The sequence below is a fragment of the Panthera onca genome, chromosome B1 (genome assembly GCF_046562875.1).
Source record: "Panthera onca isolate mPanOnc1 chromosome B1, mPanOnc1 haplotype 2, whole genome shotgun sequence".
In the NCBI taxonomy this organism is placed as follows: Eukaryota; Metazoa; Chordata; class Mammalia; order Carnivora; family Felidae; genus Panthera; species Panthera onca.
The window spans coordinates 121,307,673-121,332,506 of record NC_138342.1 but is presented as its reverse complement, the minus strand read 5'-3'; the positions used below and the strand labels follow the sequence as shown (position 1 = coordinate 121,332,506).

General features: G+C 34.9%; 1 protein-coding gene and 1 non-coding gene across 5 annotated transcripts in view; both read left to right on the top strand.

Moving 5' to 3' along the window:
* Positions 1 to 24,834, top strand: part of INPP4B (inositol polyphosphate-4-phosphatase type II B) — a 762,324-nt gene that overhangs the window by 42,637 nt on the left and 694,853 nt on the right. The gene's annotated exons all lie outside the window — the stretch shown is intronic.
* LOC132693415 (U6 spliceosomal RNA) lies at positions 3,261 to 3,366 on the top strand. Its single transcript, XR_009616801.1, has one exon. It is a non-coding gene; the product is annotated as a U6 spliceosomal RNA (small nuclear RNA).

Genomic DNA, 24,834 nt, shown 5'->3' with positions numbered 1-24,834 from the left:
ACATCTCCCCATTCTTCCCACCCTGAGCTTTTGGCAACCATCATTCTACTTTGCTGTGAGTTCAACTTTTTTATATTTCCCATATAAATGAGATCATATAGTGTTTGCATTTCTGTGTCTGGCTTATTTCACTTCACATTTTTATCCATGTTGTTGCAAGTGGCGGGATTTCCTTTTCTTTATGGCTGAATAATATTGCATTATATACAATATACATATAATATTCCATTATATAGATTATATATATATTTATCAGTTAAAAGATATAGTGAAATGAAAGTCAAAGCTGTAACAGCAAAAGGGGCACAGCATAATAAATACTTAGAAATAATTTTTCAAATAAATGTACAAAATTTATTATTCTGATACTCGCTAAAGCTCATGTTAATTTTGGTAGTTTTTCATTTGACTTTTTCACACTGGTTGTATAATCCTCTTATCTACAAATAGTTCTATTTGTTCTGTCCATCTGTATCTACAAATAATTTTTTTTCTATTTTTAACCAAATCAGCTTATACAGGCCATAGAAGTTAAGTGGTTAGTGGTGATAGTGGGGTTCCTTGTACCTGATGGTAGTGGAATGCCTCCAGTATTTCCTCTGTTAACAATGTTTTTGAGGTAGATGATTTTAAGGACTTAGCCACTAATTTCTACTTAGTTGAGTGTGTATTTGTTTGTCAAATGACTTTGTAGTGGCTATGGAGAATACCATGTGACTTTTCTTCAGATGTATTAAATAATCATTTGGTCATTTATTTTAAGAAAATCTGTTGAAAGCTAACTTATGTACCAGGTACTATTGTAGGCATATGGAATACAATGGTGAAGGAAAGCTTATAATAATGACAAAAAGCTTATAATAATGGCAGGAGAGAGATAGAGACAATAAATGAAAATGATGATATGTAAGTACATTGACTCAGTTCCAGAAGATGATACGGAAGTGCTGTAGCAAGTGCTAGAGAAAAAGAGATGACACAGAGTAAGGCAAGAAATCAGAAGTACCATGGGTGAGAGTAGGAGAGTTGCAATTTTAAACAGAGTGGACAGCATAAGCTTTATTGTGTAGGTGACACTGAAGCAAGATATATTAGGAGGTGAGGGACTTAACCTCGCAGATACTTGGTGGAAGCTTGTATTGGAAGCTTTGCAGACAAAGAGTATAAGAATGCAAAAATGTTAGGGCAGGAATGTTCCTGGAATGTTTGAGGAGCAGCAAAGTTCAGTGTGTCTGGAGCCATATGACTGAGGGGAGAAGTGACAGAGACAACAGTTGCCAGATTATATAGACTTTTTAGGTCAGTGTAAGAATTTTTGGCTCTTCCTCTGAGTGAAACAGGAAGTCTTCAGAGATTTTGGAACAGAGAAGTGACATGATCTGACTTATATGTTAAAGTGATACATTTATTTTAAATAGTATTAATGCCCCCAATGTTTGCAGCAGCACTATTGACAATAGCTGAAGTATGGAAAGAGTCCAAATGTCCATCGATGGATTAATGGATAAAGAAGATATGGTGTATACATATACAATGGAGTATTACTTGGCAATCAAAAAGAATGAAATCTTGCCATTTGTGACTACGTGGATGGAACTGGAGGGTATTATGCTAAGCGAGATTAGTCAGAGAAAGACAAATATCATATGACTTCACTCCTATGAGGACTTTAAGATACAAAACAGATGAACATAAGGGAAGGGAAAAATAATATAAAATAATATAAAAACAGGGAGGAGGACAAAACATAAGAGACTCTTAAATACGGAGGACAGAGGATTACTGGAGGGGTTGTGGGAGGAGGGATAGGCTAAATGGGTAAAGGGCATTAAGGAATCTACTCCTGAAATCACTGTTGCACCATATGCTAACTAACTTGGATGTAAATTAAAAATAAAATAAAATAAAAACTTAAAAAAATAGTATTAATGCATTTTCTCATATCAAATGATCTTCAAAGCCATATTTGGTCCTGATACACTATTCTGCTTTTCAAAGTATCAATGGATTCTGTTTGCTAATATTATCTTTTAGTATTTTTACATTGATAGTCAAAAGTGAAATTGGTCTGAAGTTTGTGTTTGTGTGTATGTGTGTGTGTGTTGAGTAGTATGCATATCCTCAAGATTAATATTAGTGTTTTACTCACTTCATAAAAAAATTTGAGAGGCTTGCTTCATTTTTCTATGTTTTTCAATGCTTAAAGAAAATTGGTATTATCCTTTTTAAAAAAGGTTTGCTGGAATTCCCCTGGGAAAGCAGAGACATATTTCTAATCTCTATTCCTGCATTAGACCACAGAAGAGAAGTCACTTTGTAGGGTTCTGTGTAGAAAAAAAAAAAGTAAAGTGGTAGAGATATTTGCGCTTTTAAGAAATTTCTTTTATGAAATAATGCAAGGAAAAGCCTTTGTGAGTTTTTCTTATATGAGGAAACAGAATTTGATTTTGCTCTCAATGTTCAATGTGATTCTCACATCAAATTAAATCAAAAGTATTTATTGAGCATCTACTATATGATTATTAAATGAATGTATACTTGAAATTATATTGTGTCTTAAGTAATGACTGTTGTAAAAACCCATTTAAAGTTTTGATATTGCATAAAATGTTTATTTACATTTGAGAGAGGGGGAGGGGAGGAGAGGCGTTATGCAAGCAGGGGAGGGGCAGAGAGAGAGAGAGAGAGACAGAGACAGAATATGAAGCAGGCTCCAGGCTCTGAGCTGTCAGCACAGAGCCTGACATGGGGTGAACTCACGAACCGTGAGTTGAAGTTGGACACTCAACCAACCGAGCCACCTAGGCGCCCCGATATTGTATAAAATGTTTTAAATTACTAGCTCTTGATGTTTTCTATCTTATATCCTACTAATTACTCTATTCAATTTTATCATTTTTGCACACAGAGGGTGGCCCATGCTATCTTTTAAATCATCACTGTTTTCTAAGTAGAAACTGAAAGAAGAACTAGGAACCCCCAGACTAAAAGCTAGAGGCTCTTAGCTTTAATAGGAAGAGCAAGTTGTTGTCTTAGCCTGCACTTTCAAGATACCTTCCATAAAATGAAATAATTAGCTCAAAGAAATATTTGCATCCTCATATTCAATGCAGCATTATATGCAATAGCCACAGCACGGAATCAACTAAAGTATCAGTGTGGTATGTGTATATGTGTGTGTGTATTGTGTACATCTATATCTATATCATCTATATAAATCTGTATCTATATTCCATTGTATGTGTACATAAAAAGAAGAAGTGGTCATTTCAACAGCACGTATACTAAAATTGGAATGATACAGAGAAGATTAGCATGGCCTCTGTGCAAGGATGACATAAAAAGAAGGAAATCTTGCATTTTGTGACAACATGGATGAACCTGGAGGACATTATGCTAATGAAATAAGCCAGACTCAGAAAGGCAAATACCGTGTCATCTCACATGTGGAATCTAAAAAAGCCAAACTCAGAAACAGTAGAATGATGTTTGCCAGGGCCTGAGACTGTGGGAAATGGAGAGATGGTAGTCAAAGGGTACACACTTTCCATTATGAGATGAATAAGTTCTGGGAATCTAATGTAGAACATGGTTTTATGCATACATAAAAATTGCTAATAGAGTAGATCTTAAATGTTATCACCAAATAAAGGTAAGTATATGAGATGATGGAGGTGTTAACTAACCTGATTGTGGTCCCCGTTTTACAGTATATACATGTATCAAATCATCATGTTGTACAACTTAACTTATTAAAGTGGAATGAACAATGCGGGATTATTTCTCTCTCAAGACAAGTGAAGTGGTAAAGTGATTCCAGGATTGCTTTAGGAACTGTAGAGTTTCAGACCTCTGGGGAGTCTTTTCTTTGATTTTGTTGACCTTCCCTCATTCTCACAATGTGGCTGCCACTGTACCAAATATGACATTTTTTCAGCAGTCCTCAAATTCAAGAAAAAAGAGGTAAATGTCTTTGTATATGTTTTTCTTTTATTTTTATCAATAAAATTTTTTTCAGATATTTTGCCACTGGAAATGAATAGGTCAAATGTCTACTAAATATTCTCTGGCAAAGGGAAGGTGGATTGCAATGATTTCCATGAACCAATCATGATTTATTTCCTAGGGCTTGGCCCATTACTGCTTGAAACCTGAACCAAAATAGGGTCCTGTTCAAAAAAGGGTAATGTGTTCTGGGTAGACATTCAAGTGTTGGCCTCAAGTGCTAAGAGGCAACACTTAGTGACCTTTGCTGGGGGAGGATAGAACCGTCTGTGAATATATACTGTTTCATTTCTATATTCTCATATCTTAAAGTCACCAGCTTGAAGCAATGGTTCTCTTGTCTCCAACAGGTCTTCATTCATCTGTATGTTGATGAGTCCCACCCCATTTCTCCAGCCAAACTTCCTGATTTCCAGATCCATAAATATCTAATTGTCTAATCCATAATTATATTTTCACTTGGATGTCTCATAATTATGAAGAATTCAACAGATCCATAGCTCAACTTGTGACCTTTAGCCCATCCTGTTCCTCCCCTTGGAGTCCCTGCCTTGGAAAATGGCTCCACTATGTGGAGTTACTGTGGTTCTGCATCTTCATTAAACCTCATGTCTAGTCACTGAATTTTATAATTTTTGACTTCTAAATATCTCTCAGATCCATTCTCTTATATCCATCTCTATTAATTTGCTGTATGATGTAACAAAATATCACAGACTGAGTGGCTTAAAAATGAGAAATTTATTTTCCCATGGTTCTGTAAGCTTGAGGCCCAAAATCAAGGTATATCAGAGTTGAGGCCTCTCTCCTTGGCTTGCAGACTGCCACCTTCTTGCTGTGTCTTCCTATGGTGGACATCTGTATGCACACATCCTTGATGTCTGTCTGTGTGTCTGTATTTCTCTTGTAAGAACACCAGATTAGATTAGGACCTACACTAACAGCCTCATTTTAATGTAATCACCCCTTTGTAAGGCCCTATGTCCAAATGTAGTCATATGCTGAGGTAATGGGGGTTAAAGTTTCAACAGAGTTGAAGAGAATACAGTTTAGCCCATAACACCATCCAGCTTCTAATTCTTAATTTTGGCTATTATCATCATCTCTTGCCTAGATTACTGCAACAACCTCTTTTCTTCATCAGTTCTTTCCTTGTTCTCCAGGTAGAGTGTTCTTTATCATGACATCTCATGTTTAAATACCCTCAATAATATTTTGCTACTTTAACCTGGTGTACAAGGCCCTTTGTTATCTGTATCTGGTCAACCTTTCCATCTTTATTTCTGTACAATTTTTCCTCCACCATGTTCTTCATTAAATTTATTTTCTGGGTATATGGATCATTCAGATTCTCAAAGTGACTTGCTCGACAGACTCTGGGCCCTCAAATACTCACTTGGTAACTTATTTCCAGTGTGGAATAATTTGCTGTCTTTTACTTTCTCCATTGTCTTGTGCCATCACAACTATGCAAACACCTTTAATCACTAATGGGCATTTAAGAAATCTCATGCATAGTACTAAGGAGGAAATACTAAGAGAGACTCTCAACATTAAAAAAGAAATTATTTGGGGCACCTGGGTGGCTCAGTCGGTAAGTATCCGACTTCAGCTCTGGTCATGATCTCACGGTCTGTGAGTTCAAGCATCGGGCTCTGTGCTGACAGCTCAGAGCCTGGAGCCTGCTTCAGATTCTGTGTCTCCCTCTCTCTCTGCTCCTCCCCCACTCACACTCTGTCTCTCTCTCAAAAATAAATAAACATTAAAAATTTTTTTTTTAAATCTTAAAAAAAATTATTTGTTTTTCAATTTCAGTATAATTAACATATAGTGGTATATTAGTTCCAGGTGTACAATATAGTGATTCAACAATTCTGTACATTATTCAGTGCTCAACACAATAAGTGTACTCTTAATCCCCTTCACCTATTTCACCCTTTCCCCCACCCCCCACCCCTCTGGTAACCACTAGTTCGCTTTCTATGTTTAAGGGTCTGTTTTTTTGTTTGTCCCTTTTTTTGTTTGTTTTGTTTCTTAAATTACACATATGAGTGAAATCATGTGCTAATTGTATTTTTCTGACTGACTTACTTCACTTAGTATTATATTCTCTAGATCCGTCCATGTGGCAAATGACAATATTTTATTCTTTTTTATGGCTAATATTCTGTTGTATATAGGTACCTCATATTCTTTATCCATTTATCTATTGATGGAGTTGGGTCGCTTTCATATCTTGCTATTGTAAATATTGCTGAAATAAATACAGGGGTGCATATGTCTTTTCAGATTAGTGTTTTTATATTCTTGGGGTAAATACCCAGTAGTGGAAGTACTGACAAATATGTACTTAATGTACATCATGTATTTAATTTTTTGAGGAAGCTTCATACTGTTTTCCGTAGTAGTCCCACCATTTTGCATTCCCACCAATAGTACATGAGGGTTCCTTTTTCTCCACATCCTTTGCTGTTTCTTATGTTTTTGGTTTTAGCCCTTCTGACAGGTAAGAGGTGATATCTCATTGTGGTTTTCATTTGCATTCAGAGACTCCCAGAATTTAACATCTAGGTAATTAATACTAGTTCCTACAAATATAAATATCATATTACTAACATCCGATGGTATTTTCAGGGTCATATGCCAGCTAATGTGACAAAAGTAATCAATGTTTTGCCTTTAGAAATTAAAACACTAAGAGATCTATGGAAGTCAGTGGATCTCTTCCTTTCCCTTTAGAGATCTGCGTATAAATGGCAGTCATATCTTGAAAATATGATCCTGCAATTTCTAGTGATCCAATTGTCATTATATCACCATTCTCTTAAGTTGATGTCATTAGGATCAGAGAGGAAGCATGATTTGTTAAAGCAACTCTTTTATCAGCCTTGTAAATAAGCACTGGAACTTTATAGTTGACTGAGAATCTTTACCTGCTCTACTGCCTTCCATGGAGGTACATTGGCCATAAAAGGAACGAAACCAGTAGTTGTTTGTTTGCCTGGTATAAATTATTACTCACTTTTGAGAGAAAGGAGATAGCTGTTTCTAAGGTTTCTGTGTGTACATTCAACCTAAAAGGCATCGTATTTTCTTACTGATTTTTAAGGGCATGTGAAAAGAATGCACCCCACTCTTTTTTCATTTTTAATTATGCAGCAACATCTTACATAAGTCAAGGAATCACTTCACCTTCATCTAAATTACATGCTTTTTCAATTATTGTACTCAGAATGATCTTTATACAGTCTAAATTTATTGTACTCCTCTTAGAGATGGTATATGTACTTCTAGGAATTTAAATGATGAAAATAATCCAAAAGAGGAAAAGATTTTATGCACAAATGGGTTCATTGAATCATTATTTCCAATTTGAATGATTGACAAATTAGAAGAACAAGAATATTTAATAGTAGGATAAGAATTTAATACTATTTAATAATGGGACAAGAATTAATTACAATTCGATAATAAAATGCAAAAATATTTATGAAGAAGTTGGTGTACAAAGGGAATAGTCTTTGTTATCATGAAAAAAGCAGGAGGGCACCTGGATGGCTCAGTGAGTTAAGCATCTGACTCTTGATTTTGGTTTAGGTCATGATCTCAGGGTTCCTGAGATCAAGCCCCATGTCGGGCTCTGCACTGATGGTGCGGAGCGAGCTTGGGATTCTCTCTCTCCCTCTTTCTCTGCCCCTCCCCTACTCACTCTCTCTCTCAAGATAAACAAACAAAAGCAGGAAACAAACTTCCACTTACAATAGATTAGAGTAATTGTTAAAACACACCCTGTATATACTGAGCAAAGGTGGGAGGAATTAAAACTGAGTATCTCTAGACTATAGAATTATAAAGGATCATTATTTTTTGTGCTTTTCTCTATTTTCTAACTTCTGTATATTTGTTATATACTATTTTTTTTTTTTTAATTTTAAGAGAGAGAGCAAGCATGAGTGGGGGAGGGGAGCAGAGGGATAGGGAGAGAATTCTAAGCAGGCTTCATGCTCAGCACAGAGCCCCACTTGTGGCTCAGTCCCACAATGCTGGGATCATAACCTGAACTGGAATCAAGACTTGGAGCCTCAACTGAGTAACGCAGGTGCCCCTGTTATGTACTATTTTTATAATCCATCAACATTTATTTTAAATATATATATATTTTTTATTTTATTTTTGGGACAGAGAGAGACAGAGCATGAACGGGGGAGGGGCAGAGAGAGAGGGAGACACAGAATCGGAAACAGGCTCCAGGCTCCGAGCCATCAGCCCAGAGCCTGACGCGGGGCTCGAACTCACGGACCGCGAGATCGTGACCTGGCCGAAGTCGGACGCTTAACCGACTGCGCCACCCAGGCGCGCCATCAACATTTATTTTAAAAATTACATTTGAATAATAATAGCATGGAAAATTTTATATATTATTTTTGTAAGTAGAATGCAAAGCATTAATTGTATTATGATTTTAGTTATGTTTAACAGTGAAGGTAATTGAAGATAAGTATCAAAAGTAACTGCTTCCTTTTTTTTTTCTATTTAAACGAGGTTTTTTTTTTTTTAAGTGTTTAGTTAAATTCCAGTTAGTTAATATACAGTGTAATAATAGTTTCGGGTGTACAATTTAGTTTCTGAAAAGTAGATTATGATTGTTTGATCTATATATTTTTTAGAATTGCCCATTTTTTCCATGATGCACATACTTTTTTATATGTATGTTTAAAATCAGCAAAAAATGCAAATAATTATTTAAAATATATTGGGACTATTTAAAATATATTGGGACTAATGAATTTCAGATACAAATGGGTAGAAAGTGATCCTGAAATATACATGGGGAAAAGAGAATCAAGAGATTTTATAAGTAGCATCTATAAGCAATATTGGTTGTAAAGCATTTAATAGAGGTTGAATCTGAAAATTTCTTTATGTTATAGGATGATATTTCAATGGGCATTGATCCTAGTCTTAGGATCGATTGTGTTTTTTTTTTAATTTTTTTTAATGTTTATTTATTTCTGAGAGAGAGACAGTATGAGTGGGGGAGGGGCAGAGGGAGAGGGAGACACAGAATCTGAAGCAGGCTCCAGGCTCTGAGCTGTCAGCACAGAGCCAGGCGTGGGGCTTGAACCCACAGACCGTGAGATCATGACCTGAGCCAAAGTCGGACACTCAGCCGACTGAGCCACCCAGGCGCCCTGGTTTTGTTGTTTTTTTTTTTAATTACTCATTTTTTTTTTATTTTAAATTACCAGTGTGTTATGTGCACATGGGTAAAGTCTAGTAAGTACCAACAGATTCATCAAGAAAAGCACCAGCCGGTCTCTCACAGTCCCCAACCCCCTGCTCAGATACACTTTAATCATTTAAACCATTTTTGATTTTGGCTCTTCTATTAGTTAATGCTATAATTTTAAACAAATATTTAAGCACTAATTGATTAGTCAGCATTAGATGTTATTTCTACTTCTCACTGTAAAATATGACAGATTATCTCATTTATATAAATAATGTCCTCCTCACAATTCCCTCCTTCTTTTCAATTTTGAATAGTTATCTAATTTAGAAAAGTTCTTCAATTATGCATGTGTATAACTTCTGATAATGCACTTTAATCTCTACTCCTGTGTCCTAGTCTTTAGATGGGGTCTCCTTATTCCTCGCTGTGCACTGGGAGGATATTAGACCTCTCTTCCTCTCCACACTTTTTCTGTCTTCCAACTTCTGTTAGCTCTATCTGCTAGATAGCATTTATGTTCCATTCTGAAACCATAATCAATTCTTTCAAACGTTAGCTCTATGTCTGTTCTAAAGATGATGAGTAAGATTACTTTTCCTTCCTCATGGCCCAGCTACCCACCTGTTACATTACTTGAATCAATCTAGCATCAAGGTCAAATGAGTAGTACTGTTACATTATCTTCCACTAACTGCTCAAAATCATGCCACATTTTGGTTTGCCTTATGTATGTAACAAATAGCTTTCCTGTAGATTTTTTTTCTGTTTTTCCTAATGTCTGTGTTCCTCCTTCTCCTTTTTACCTCCCTTTAGTAATATTGAAGAACTTTTTTTTTTGTAAGTCGCAGTGCTGATCTCTTCTGACTTATTTTTTTATATTGATTGAAATCTATTCCATTTTCTGTGAGATTTTTTTACTGGTGGTTCAGTGTCTTACTCTTCCAATTAAAACCAATTGCCTTCTAGGCTTGCTACATCACTGTTGTCTTAAGATTTTCTTTCACTGTGCTTCTGGTTTATTTCTGCTGTTATTGTTGTTCTTGCTTATATCTTTGTCTTTCTTGATTACCATTCTTGTTTTGATGAAGCTATCCTCAAGCAATTTCTTCTGAAAGGTGGATTGATAAAAAAATAACTGAGTTTATGAGTATATGAAAATATATTTGTTTTGCCCCACATTTGAAAATATATAATCTAGGTTCAATTTTTTTCTCCTTAAACTTTGAAGGCATTGCTCTAAATTTATTTTCTAGCATTTAATTAGGACAATGACATATTGTCATTTATTTTTCATGAATTTTGTTTTCATTTTTGTCACTTTGAAAGCATATTTTAAGATACTCTCTCTATGCTGGGGGTTATAAAATGGCATGAAAGTATATTTAGATTTTTTTCTTTTATTATTATTTGGGCTGGGATTTTTGATGATTTCTTCTCATGTGAAAACACATCTTTTTTTGTTTTCACTTTCTAGAACTTTAGGCACTCAAATGTAGTTCCACCCCCTCCCCCATTCGTTTCATAGGTCTTTTGTTTTCTTACTGTCTCTTTGCTCTGGAAAAGTTTCTTGACTTTATCTAACAGTTTTCTTTTTGGTAACCTGATTAACATTTGTAGAAACTTTTTTGGTGCTTTGGTTATTACAACAGACTCTTGTTTTATAGGTGCTATGTTTCCAAAGGCATTATAGTATAAAGCTAAGAGTATAAGTTTTGGAGAGGGAGGGCCTAGGTACACATTTTGGATTGGTCACTTATCGTGTACATTAGAAATGTTTAATTATTTTAATTTAGGGTTTTACATCTAAGGGAAGGAAAAAAATCTTTACTCTTTTATAAGAATATTAGGAGGATTAAATTGGATTAAGCATGTAAAGCTCTCAGAGCAGAACTTGGCATGTGGTAATCCTTAAATAAATACTAGCTTTTTGTATTCTTGAACATCATTGATGAAAATAATCTCAATTCCTATTTATTTTTCTCTGAAGTTAGTCTAAAAGTTTTTTTTTTGTTGTTGTTGTCATTCTTTTATGTTGCTGCTGTTTTTCCACACGTCTTTTTATTTCCAATTGTTATTCATATTTAATAGTACAGGTCATCTATATTTAAATTTACCTTAAAATTTTATAATTTAGTCTTTTATATTTAGCTCTTTAATACATATATAATTTTTTATGGTATCAGCAAGGATCTAATATTATTTTCCACATTTTGTCTCAGCCATGTATATCTGTTTTTTTCACACAGGTTTCTCCTGAATAAAGAGACTTATTAGAAACTCTCTGTACATGGATAGGTCTTAAAAACTGATAGTCTGTATTCTAGGGTAAATGAGCAGAAAGCTCCCTCTTAGGTCAATAACTCATAAATGCCAGAATAGATAAGTGCCTACTTCAACAGCAATAATCTAGCTTCTGTAGCAATTATTCAAATTTTCAGAAAGAGCTGCTCTCTCTCTCTCTCTCTCTCTCTATATATATATATATATATATATATATATATATATATATATGTATTATATATATATTTATCTTATTTTATTTCACTATTTTATTTTATTTTATTTTATTTGGCCTTGTTATAAATGTTAAGCTGCTGGTGGCTCTGCCCTCTGTACCTTGACCAGGGAGTGGGCGTCTCTTTAGCCTTGCTATGGCAGTCTTTTACTTACCCTCTGTGTTTAGCATCCTTTTTCCACTAAGCTCCGATGTGGAGCTCAGTCTCACCATGAGATCATGACCTGAGCCGAAATCAAGAGTCAGAGGCTCAACTGACTGAGCCACCCAGGTTCCCCACCTTTCAAGATTTTTAAGAAATATTTTGGCTACTGAACCCCTATTCCTTTTATAGATTTATGCCTTTTGTGTTGCTATTTTTTCAATTTAACAACACTATTTTCTTAGAACAAATGAGAGGCAAAACATAACTGCCTTGTCCTTTAACTTAAACAAGAATCTTCCATGTTTGTATAATCCTTAGTTTATTTATTTTACTATTCATTATTCCTTCTCCAAACATCTTTTGAGCATATACAAATGTGCTCATCATGTGGAACAAGATGTTGGGGATAGAGAGAGCAATGAGATGTGACTCTCGTCTTCAAGATGCTCACATTCATTGTATGTGAATATTGAAACCAAATTCAAAGATGAGGGGCCTTCCTTTGGGAGGAATGGATATAAAAATAGAATGAATGTGGAAGCATTGCAATATTCTTAAATTGAAAATAATGATCTAAGTGAAGTGAAAGCCTAAAAGAGGCATACTGAATGGAGGCAGGAACTATGGAAGTTTTAAAAAGATTTGTAGCAAGAGCAGGATATATATGATTAAAAAGGTAGTTGAGTAAAGGCATAATTCATCAATTCGTTTTTGTTGGTTGGGGAAAGCATTAAAGCACTGGGTAAGGAGAGAAGCCATAGATTGTTTTGGCCACATTGGTGGTTGCGTTGATAATAACAGATATGATAGTGTTGATGATAATAATAATTATAATGAATAATTATTAAGCACCTAGTATACACAGGATACTATTTCAAGATATGCTATAATAAATGTTGATATATTTTTTAACCTGAGAAGAAAGGTTTAAAAAAAGCAATTTATCAGCCAAAGGACAATAGAGGAACTTCAGACAGCGCTCTCTTGTATGTTTTGTTTTTTACCTATTGTACAAAAACAAACAAAAAAAGATTTATAATTAGACTATGCATAATATTATAGAAAATGAAAGAAGAACAATCTCTTGCATACCTATCACTTCAGATTAAGAGAACCATTACTGGGGCACCTGGGTGGCTCAGTCGGTTGAGCGTCTGGCTTCGGCTCACATCATGATCTCACGGTTTGTGAGTTTGAGCCCCGCGTCGGGCTCTGTGAGGACAGCTCGGAGCCTGGAGCCTGCTTCACATTCTGTGTCTCCCTCTCTCTCTGCTCCTCCCCTGCTTGTGCTCTGTCTCTGTCTCTCAAAATAAATAAATAAACATTTTTAAAAAATTAAAAAAAAAAAAAGAACCATTACTGTCAAGGCTCCTTGGATGCTTGTACCATTGTCATCCTGTTTATGCTTCCTAAGAGGTAGCTTGTATTTTGTGATATAATTGTCTTGATTTTTCTTCCTAGTTTTTCTTCCTAGTTTTCTTTATATATGTTTCTATCCCTAAACCTATATTAGTTTTTCATGCATTTCAAGTTCTATAAATAAAATTATACATTCTTCTGTAGCTTGCTTTTTCACTCAACATTATTCTCTTAAAATTCATCTTTGTTGATGCATGCAGTTACATAGTATTCCATTTTCATTGTTACATGGTATTCCACAGAATGAGTATTCCAGAATTTATCCATTTTACTCCTGAATTATTTTTTTTGCCAATACAGGGAATGGTAAATGAATATTCTGTGAAACATTCTTTAACATATCTATCTTAAATTATATGCACATACTTATATCCTACTACCTAATGCCAATTTGTTTTCTAGATTACATTTTTCAAATATTTAGCCATTTTTATTGCCTCTTTTGTTAAGTGCTGCCATTTTCTCATTAGCTTGTTTGTTACTTCTGATTGACTTCCAGATGTGCTTTCTATATTTTTATGATAATATTTTAAAAAATTACAAATATCTCCCAGTTTGTGGCTTGAATTTTCAATTTCTTTTTATGACATTTTTTGGTGGGCAGAAGTTCTTACTTTTAACACAATTTAGGCATATAAATATTTTCCTTTATGATTTGGGCTTTTTATGTTAAACTTAAGAAATTATTCCTGTCCCAGATATTCAATCTTATCTTCTTAATGTTTTATGTTTTATGTTTATATTTAATATACATATAATTATTTTTGTGTATTTTATCAGTACAGATATACTGTTACACTATTTTTTCCCAGTTTTTCTCAACTCATTTTATGGAAAAATTCCTCCTTTTTCTATTAACTTTCAGTTCAGTTCTGTAATAAATGACACTTCCATATATCTTCAATTTTGGATCCTTTGTAGAGCTCCTGTCATGTTTGTCTATCCCTAATCCATACCATCTTAAACTTTATTTTGATACACTTAATACTTTATTTATACCTTAAACCTAATAAGTCTTGATATCTGGTAAGACATGTCCACCTACCTTGATTGATATTCCTTTAGGAATGTCTTGGCTATTCTTGGTCTTTTGCTTTTCCATAGACACATTCTAGAATAAGCTTGTAATAGGGAGGTAGGTGAATGGATGGATAGATAGAATCAACACCACCACCACCAACCCATTGAGTCTTTACCTGTAATTGCATTGTTTCTATAGATCAATTAGGGTAGAATTGACATCTATATGACATACAACCTCTCAATCCATGAACATGGTATCTGTTCATTTAGTTTTATTTTTCATTTTTTCTATTCATCCCTCATCCCAGCCCTTCTTACCACCTTGAATTGAATACCTGCTTTTATTTTGTTCTAATTAATAAGTATGAACATATCTTCATATATTTGTTAGCCATTCAAGTTTCCCTTTCTATGAAGTTCTTGTCTACATCTTCATGTGCTTTCTGGTTGGTTGTCTATATTTGCAGAAATGCTTTTTATCCTATATTCTTTACATACCACATGTTGATTACTTCTATTTGGTATTAGTCTATTAATTTTCTCAGTTATCCATCATTTTTTGCCTAATAGTTTGAGTTTTGTGTCTTAGTTTTGTTTCCTCATCTACTTAAATTCACAAAATTTTTTCTTATATGTATAAGCTTCATGTTTTCTATTTCATATTTAGGTTTCAAACCTTTGTGCATAATATTGGATTGATATATAGTATTGATTTTCATCATATAATGAGCTAGATTTCCTAACATCAACTGTAATACAATGTCTTTTCCTCACTGATGAGCACTATTTTCAGCTCTATCAGGAGGAAATTTATTCCATTGTTTAATTTTTTTCTTCATAGTTGCATATAGTTGTTATTGCTATGGTCTTATGTTATGTGCTAAAATGTTATAGGAAGACATTTCTTCTTTTTCTTTTTTTTTGGGGGGGGTGCTGGGGAGAGAGAAGGGGAGGAAGGGGCAGAGAGAGAGAGGGAGACAGAATCTCAAATAGGTTCCATACTCAGCACAGAGCCCTATGTGGGACTCACTACAGGGCTCAATCTCACAATCCTGAGATCATGACCTGAGTTGAAATGAAGAGTTGGATGCTTAACTGACTGAGCCACTAGGTGCCCCTACTTTTATTTTCTAACTTGATGTATCTGTTCAGGGATACACACACACACACACACACACACACACACATCATGAAAAAAATATATTAAGTTCTTAAAAAAGTACAGCTGGAATTTTGGTTAGTCTTAACATTGAATTTATAAATCAATTTAATTTGGGGAATATTGATTTCGGCAATTTTCTCCATTCATAAATACATTATGCATTTAATCAATTCTTTATGAATGTCTTTTAGGGGAGTTTACAAATTTGCTCTCTGTAGGCTTTTTGTAATTTTCACTATCTTAATTTCTTGATAGTGTTAATTTTTTTCAATATAATGAGTAGTATCTTATTTTTTAATGAAATTTTGTAGCTTGTTATAGTGATTTAGGAATGTTTCTGAATTTTGCATTAACCTATATCTGGACCTCTTTGCTAATTCAGTTTTTTCTGTTGATCCTAATGGTTTCCCATGTAGAAGATCATAATGACATACTGACAGTTTTACTTCTTTCTTTCCAGTTCTTATATCCAATTTTTTAACATTAAATAACAATGGTAACAATTATATATGTCTTGTTTCTGGATTCAAAGACTACATCAAAAAAATTCTTTAAGTATGGCATTTGCTTTAGTGTTTAACCATTAAGCATGTTATCAAGTTTAAGAAATGTTTAATTACGTCTGTTTTCTTTGGTTTTATCATGTGTAGGTTGTTGAATTTAAGACGATTTTTTTTGTACCTGTTGAGATAGTCACATGAATTTTGCAGAGTAGTCTTGTTTAATTTCTTCTTTTCCATTTAGTTTTCTTTAACATTTTGAATGATACTTTAATTTTTTTCATAAGGGTATTGCATATATTTCATTATATTTATTCCTAACTACTTTGTGTTTTTTATGCTACTTTAATGTAGCATCTTTATTGCATTTCATAACTCCTGTTGCTAGTGCTTAGAAGTGCAATTGATTTTTGTATATTGATTTTGTTTTCAGCCACCTTGCTAAAATGTTTTATTAATCCTAGTAACAAATACATTGTGCTTAGCACTGCACATTATTTATTTAATTTGTTTTTTTCTATTTGACTTTTTGAATCACAGTTTTCTAGGCACAGTTGATTAGAGTGCTTGGTATTACTGTCATTCTAGAGCTCTAAGACCTCTGAGGAAATCCTTACAAATACATTTTTTAACTTGCAGGGCCTGAACCCCAACTGCTACAACAGACACATTGTTTGATTTGTTTTTCCCTTAATTGCTTTTGTTCTATTAGTAGTTGCATTGGAACATGTACAGCTTACAGTTCTGCTTCTTTGTTCAGTTGAACATTAACTGAGATTCTACTGTGGGTTAGTGCTGGTGCAGACAAGGGGCTAGGTGTTAGGAATACAAGAATGGGATAAGTCATCCCAGCCTTTCATAACTTACAGTCTAGTAGATTTTTGGCAGATTTGTTCCTAATTAATTCAGCTGTGTTGTAAAGGGTAACTTATTTTCTTCAGGGAGCTACATTTCTGATGGGCTGTTACTAGAAGCAAAACACTCCATATGGGTGTCTCATGTTTTTTAATCTTTGGGTTTAACAAAACAGACATGTGTTATTGGCCTTATTCCTGGTTCTATAGCACTTTTGCCATTCATTCTTTATTTCACGTGGCATCTTGGGATAGTCAAAAAGTTAGAAGATCAGTATTTTGCCAGAAAAGAAGTTAGATCTTCCAACTTCTTGGTTTGGTCTCATATATCTGTCTGGTCATGGGGTTAAAATTAGGGTATAGAGGTGTAAGGTAAAAAGAAAACTTGCATGACCCAATCCATTTTGAGATTAACTTTGGTGAGTTTTTACCTTGTGTTTCTAAGAATGTCTTGGACACTTCATTTTGAGTTTTGAAAGTCATAGTAATGTTTGAATTAAGTTGGTATTGTTGTCACATCAACTCTTTACCAATGATGTGAAGAGCATCCTTCTGCTTATGTTGTGTGCCTTGGAAAGGCTGCTGTGCTTAGATGTGGAGTGATTTTTCCATTTAGGATGTCTCTCATGACATTTGCCATTCTAGTCACAATGAGGATATGGCCAAAGAGTCTGTTACTTTTTCCGACCCCATAGGAATGCTTTTGATTTCTTGAGCAGTGTCCCTATTTGACCTCACCTTAAAGCAGTATCATAAGGTAAAAGAAAAAGACCTTGGGGAAATGATTAAATAAGTGATCATACTTTCATATGATATAAAATCATGTAGCACCTGAAAAACTTTTCAAGGAATTTTTAATGTCAGGGAAAATGTTCATAATAAAATACTAAGTGAAGTTATCAAGATAAACTATTGCAACGTAATCCATATTGTTAATATTCATTTAGAAATGAATTGAGAAATGAGAGTCTTGGTATTTTTCTGTCTCCCACCCCAACCCAAGTTCTCTAACTTGCATCTATTGTTTTGACAATTGGAGAGCAATTTTCTAAGAGAATAATAAAATGTATTAAAATAAATTACATATACACCAACACCCAGTGGGTTAAATATGAGACATTATAGCGATATTTGTTTCAGAAATTAAAAAAAAACCCTTGAAATCAAATTTTAAATAATTATCTCTTGGTTCCTGACATTTGAAGTTTATTTTGGAGTTTACTGTTAACCACACTAGGATTCTAGAGTTGTTGGAAGTGGGCTGATGAGCAGTAAGAAGGCAGTGTGAGGCAATGTGATAACATCTGGATGGAAAATGAGTGTTTTGGAAGATCACATCGATGGTGGCTTGTTAAGTAGGTTGTTAAGTGAAAGAGTCTGAATCTAAGGGCCCAAACTTTACTGAGGTGTTGTGGCTTTGGAAATAAGTATAGCTGAGAGAGAAGGCAAAAAGAAGGCAATTCTTGATCCTTCGGGGGTATATACAGAGAGCCAAGGTACTAGGGAGTTCTTTTGTAAGAAGACATGGGCAAGATATCAAACTAGTAACTGGATTAGAACTCAATTATGAAGAAGTTAAGAGCCATACTGCTGGTAGAACATGGTATAGGCTGACTGAATCCTGATCCTGAGCTTCTATATCACTCCTCCCCATCCTGTCTGCCCCTTGCCAGCTGCCTCCTACACACCTGTGGTGAAATTCATCCTGGAATCTGAGTGGGCAGTGTGCTAATAGCATAGACAGAATACCATTTTAATTGTTTAATTCTTTCTGTTATAATCTCTTTCTAATATGAAGCCATTTTATTCTCCTGGAAAATTGGCCATAGATAATTATTCTTTAATGTAGACCATATTGAAATGTTGGTAGGTTTCTAAAAGTTTGCAATGGTGTTAGTTTTGGGTGTTGGAGATGGGACTGGGATGACGCATGGTGCTCATCAACTAGTATGCCCACTCCAATGTTGTACTTTTCCCTTTCAAGCTTTATTTTTATTATTTTTTTAAATTTTTAACCATTTTATTTATTTTTGAGAGAGGGAGAGACAGAGCATGAACAGGGGAGGGTCAGAGAGAGGGAGACACAAAATCTGAAACAGGCTCCAGGCTCTGAGCTGTCAGCACAGAGCCTGACGCGGGGCTTGAACTCACGGACCGTGAGATCATGACCTGAGCTGAAGTCGGCCGCTTAACCGACTGAGCCACCCAGGTGTCCCCCCTTTCAAGCTTTTAAAAGAGAAGTAAAACTATCCAATGATTCAGCAATTGTACTACTAGGTATTTACCCAAACAATACAAAACTACAATTCAAAGGGATACATGCACATACACCCCAATGTTTATAGCAGTGTTATCTATAATAGTTAAACTATGGAAACAGCCCAAATGTCCACTGACTGATGAATGGATGAAAAAGATGTGCGTGTGTGTGTGTGTGTGTGTGTGTGTGTGTGTGTATAATGGAATATTACTCAGTCATAAAAAGAATGAAATCTTGCCATTTGCAATGATGATGTTGATGAGCCAGAGAGTATTATGCTAAATGAAATAAGGCAGTCAGAGAAAGACAAATGCCATATGATTTCACTTATATGTGGGATTTAAGAAACAAAACAAACAAGCAAAGGGGAAAAAAGGGAGAAGTAAACCAAGAAACAGACTCTTAACTATAGGGAACAAATTGATGGTTACCAGAGGGCAGGTGGGTAGAGGGATGGGTTAAATAGTTGGTGAGGATTAAGGAATGTACTTGTTGTGATGAGTACCAGGTGTCGTATGGATGTGTTGAGTCACTATATTGTACACATGAAAGTAATATTGCATTGTATGTATGTTAACTAACAGGAATTTAAGTAAAAACTTAGAGAGAGAGAAAGGAAAATAGGGCAGCCCCCGAACTGGGTTTATTTGTAATATGAGGGGGAAAAAAGGATCTCAGTCTAAAATATTATTCCATTCTGTACCATATAGAAATAGATTTTATATAAATAAGATATTCAAATAATATGGCAGTTTAATATTCAGTCAAATTAGTTACATCAGTTTTCTGCCCCAGTTTGTGTTCCTTTTCTCTTCAGGCCCACAAGTTTTGAAAATATGTCTATTAGGACTTTTGCAATTCCTTCAGCATTTTAAAGAACATTCAAGGGTTACCTAACAGAAAATGCATGAAGAGAAAATCTCTCTTGTACAACACTCTGGAAACTCAAACTTTAGTCTCAGATCTATTTTAGAAACTGTATTTTCTATTCTCTTATTCTCATTTTTAGCTCATTTGTTTACTACTTTTAAGGATTGTAAAAATTTAAGTGAAATTGTATTTCAGAAATATATTGAGCTTCATGGGATAAAGATACACTATTAAAGTTATTAATTGGGGCTTTACATTTACCAAGCATTTATTGGCTACCATGTCATAATGAATGTGCTTTCTGCCCCATGGGTCAGCATTTTGGGGGACACCACAAGTGGGGATAACATCCATATTTCTTAAGCTGGCTTTAAGACTCTCCACAGTCAGAAGTGGTCCAGTTGCTTCCATCTAATTCCTAGGGTCTTCCTCCATCCTGTCTGAATGGCTTTATTCTCTGTGTTCATCACATCTCTGCCTTTTCTCCCTTCCTCCTTTCTGAATCTTGTACTTGTTTGTCCATGACACATTTTCTGATTGCTCAAGTCTAATCAATCTTTCTGAACTTACACAGCATGTATACTGACTTCGTTTTCACCATGCTTTCTCTTATATTGCTATTTATCTTCTTATGTGTATGTCTTTTCTCCCCCTCATCTTGACAGTAGATTTTTTTTTCCTCTGGAGAGGAGTCATTATCTCTTACAGCATAGTGGTGTTTTTTTTTTGTTGTTGTTGTTTTTGTTTTTGTTTTTTTTTTTTAACCAAATCAGTGTTTGGATACATATTTGTCAATGACTATTGTAATTCCCACCTAGTTTTGTGTAAACTAAAAAAACAGCTGATTGTTTTAAGTCATAAAATGAATTGGTAATATGGATAGGAATGAAACCCAGAATATGGGATTTCTAGTCATCCTTACCCTGGCATTTATTTTAATAGATTTTAGGATTACATCAAAATGTAGAAGATAGTACAGAAAGTTCCTATATACTCCTACATACAGTTTCCCCTGTAATTAATGTTTTATATTAGTGTGGCACTTTCATATAATTAATGAAGGAATATTGATACATTTCTATTAGCTGAAGCTCATATTTTGCTCATATTTTCTTAGTTGGTATCCAATGTCTTTTTCCTTTTTTAAAATCCCATCCAGGATACCACATTACATTTCATTGTCAAATATCCTTAGAGTCCTCTTGACTGTGACAGTTTCTCTCTTTTCTTGTCTGATGAACCTTAACAGTTTTGAGGAGTCTGGTTAGGTATTTTGTCTCTCAATTTGGATTTGTCTAATGTTTTCATGATTAGATAGGGATTATGCTTTTTGGATGGAGGAAGATAACAGGTAAAGTACCATTTTTAAAATATCATATTGAAGGTACATACTATGGACATTATTTTATCACCTAACCTTGATCACCTGGATAAAGTAGGTTTCTTCACTGTGAAGTTTCTTTTCCCACTCTGCCCTTTTTTTCTAGAAATAGGTGAATGTACTCAGTCTACACTTGAGTGAAGAGTTACATTTGACCTTCTTTAGGGCAGAGTATTTATATAAATTATTTGGGCTATGTTTCTTATCCTTCATTTATTTTTTTCAATCATTTATTTATATCTCTATGAACTCATTGATATTATTTATACTTTGGGTTATAACCCAATACATCATTATTTATTGCTTAAATTGTTCTAGCTTTGGTCAAGAGGAGCTCTGACACTTGGTTACTAATGCCCTTTTGGTATATGCCCATAAATTTGGGGTTTCTTAGTTTTTTTTTTTCATTCTTTTTGGCACTATGTGATGATCCAGGTTGATCTTGTATACTTACCGTCTCAGTCCTAGAATCAGCCACTTCTCCAGGGATTCCAGGTTCTTTTTATTGGACAATGGCATTAGATACCATGATACGAGTACTGGGAAGGTTTGTTTCATTTACACTCTCTCTGTTGGCATAGTAAAGAAATATGTAATTGTACTAACCTGTGCACACACACACACAAATCTCTGTATAAGCATCTTTATCTATATTAAACTCAACATTACTTCTTACTGATGACTCCAACTCTAACCATTACCATATGAATCATTCTAACCTTCTCCTCTTGCTTATCTGTACACATCCACTCCACCAGTGAGAAACCCAGCTCCTATGATCTACCATTCATTTGTCTAGTTGTTCAGTTCCAGTATACATTTATATTGTTTCATAATTGTTAACTTATATCCCTATGAGAAATAACTTTATGAACTATATAATACAGTGTTTACTGGACTTCCTTTTGTCTTTAATCTTACAGCCTCCACTTGTTTCCAAAGTTACTTAGGTCAGCATCATTTCCCCCAACCACATTCAGTGAATTTGTTTCAATACATTTGTAATACATTGAGATTCTTTTGTCACAGGCTATGTTACTTCTTTGGATCTCCTAATCTCCAAAATGATTTATTTTAAAAACTTGCATACATTAAGTTTTACTCTTTGTGTTTTATGTTATATGGTTTGAAAAATGTATAATGGGGGCACCTGGGTGGCTCAGTTGGTTAAGTGGCCGACTTCAGCTCAGGTCATGATCTCGAGGTCCGTGAGTTCGAGCCCCGCATTGAGCTCTGTGCTGACAGCTCGGAGCCTGGAGCGTGTTTCAGATTCCGTGTCTCCCTCTCTCTGACCCTCCCCCGTTCATGCTCTGTCTCTCTCTGTCTCAAAAATAAATAAACGTTAAAAAAAATAAAGTGAAAAATGTATAATGTTATAAATCAACCATTATAGTATCATGCAGAATAATTTAATCACCCTAAGAATTCTAAGTGCTTCACTTATGCATCCCTTCCTATCCCCTTCTCAATCCCTGGCAACCACTGATTTTTTTTTAACATCCCTGTAGTTTTGCCATTCCCAGAATATCATGTAATTGGAATCATACAGTTTGTAGCTTCTTCAGGCTGGCATCTTTCATTTAGTGATATGCACTTAAGGTATTTCTAGCATTTGTTGCTCCAGCAATTTTCCTTTAGGTAAACATTTATTGTCTATGATTCTCTGTACTTTGCCTATCTTTAAAGGGGTGGTGGTTTGTCCTGTGACCTCAATTCTCTGTTGGTCTGAGAATAATTGCTGATTTTCAATTTGATCAGGTTTGTCTTGCTGTAAACATGGGAATGATGACTTGTAAGCTCCTTACCTACAGGAGCTGAAAGCAAAAGTCTCTGACATTTTTCTTAGCCTTAAAAGTCTTCAAATCTCTTCTTACAAAGCAAGCCCAGTAAGACATCTTTGCCTGCTCTCAGCCATTCTGTCATTTCTCTCACCCTGCTCTGTCTTGACTATTTCCCACCCAGATTCTCACCCTTTTGGTACTGAGCCTACCTCAGTAAGTGGTAAGAAAGAGGTGGGGAGGACTGGGAAGAAAGTGGGTAGTATGCTACATGAAGTGCTATTACATACACTCTCCATTCTTTCTAATGCATATTGTCTATCATTTTAATGTTTTGCAGAGTACACAGAGGATCTAAATTTCTGTTTATCATAATACCAATGTAGCAAAATGTGGTGTTTAAAAAAATTAATCATCCATAAGGGATGCATAAAAATGAAACTGGGAAAACTAAACGCTGAGAAGAGGGGAAAGAAAGCCAGGTCAATAAAAATTGTCTATGCATGGTGCTTCAGTCCTCCCTCTGACATAAATATTCCTAACAGGGACTATATCCACCTTGTTTCAAGATATAAGGGTTCTTTTGAAGAGGTTAGCAAGACAGAAAGAAGGTGTAAGTCATTCCAGTTGAACCGCTGACTAACAAGTAAAGCAGTAGCCTCTCTGCAGTAATTTTTTCAAGGGGAGTTTTATTTTACTGTTATATTCAATATGTTTAAAATGTTTAATGTTAATGTTATACCTCTTAAATGAAGACTTACATCCTAATTTATAAAGATCCATTCTTACTGAATCTATAGATTCTTTTGTCCCTTACAAGATCTTGCCTTCAATCTGATTTTTCATCTGTGATTTTTTTTTAAATTTCATTTTTTAAATTTCATTAAATTATCGATAGGAAACGTTCATCTCATCCAGTTACAACAATTCACTTTATACTTGCATCTTATCCGTGCCAATGAATGGCCTGGGTCTTTCTGTGGCAGGAAGCTCACCTTATACGATGACCTGTTCCATATTGAACAAAACTGGCTGTCATGAGGCTTCTTCATATAATGACCAAAAGCTGTTCCCCCCATTCCTATCCACACAGAGTGAGAACCTCTTCACAGCCAGAGAGTCAGAGGCGGGGAGGAGTCCATGGGAGTAGGACCAGTAGCAAGAAATGACTCATCAGCAGAGGCAAACTGGTGAGGGACACGCAGAATGCAAGATTCTTTGTGATTTGGAGAAAGAAGTTGCTTACCTAGTCATCCCTATAGGATAAACCTCTATATGAACCACCTCACCTCCACTCCTGTTTTCTGAACAACCACTCTTATGCCAACACCCACCCCCTCCACTGTCCTGTTGCAAATCTGCCATACTGAGATTATGTCACATGCATGTAAAGAACCACAGCAACGATATGGTACATTGTTACAGTACTTTTTGGTTCACAGATTTAGTGAGTATTATGAGATTGATTTCTCTAAAGCCTCTGAAGTCTTGAGATAAATGAGCTCACAGGCACTCTGTATTTCACTAATTTTATATTCACAATCAAAAAAGAAACAATCATGTAGCTCTGACACCTTTATGAGGAGTCCATTAAGATCAGATTCAGTCTAGACAGATCGAATTTTTGGTTAAATTGAAAGTTGTTTTGCTGGAATTTATTAATACCTAAATTCCTTAGTGCTAGTGTGT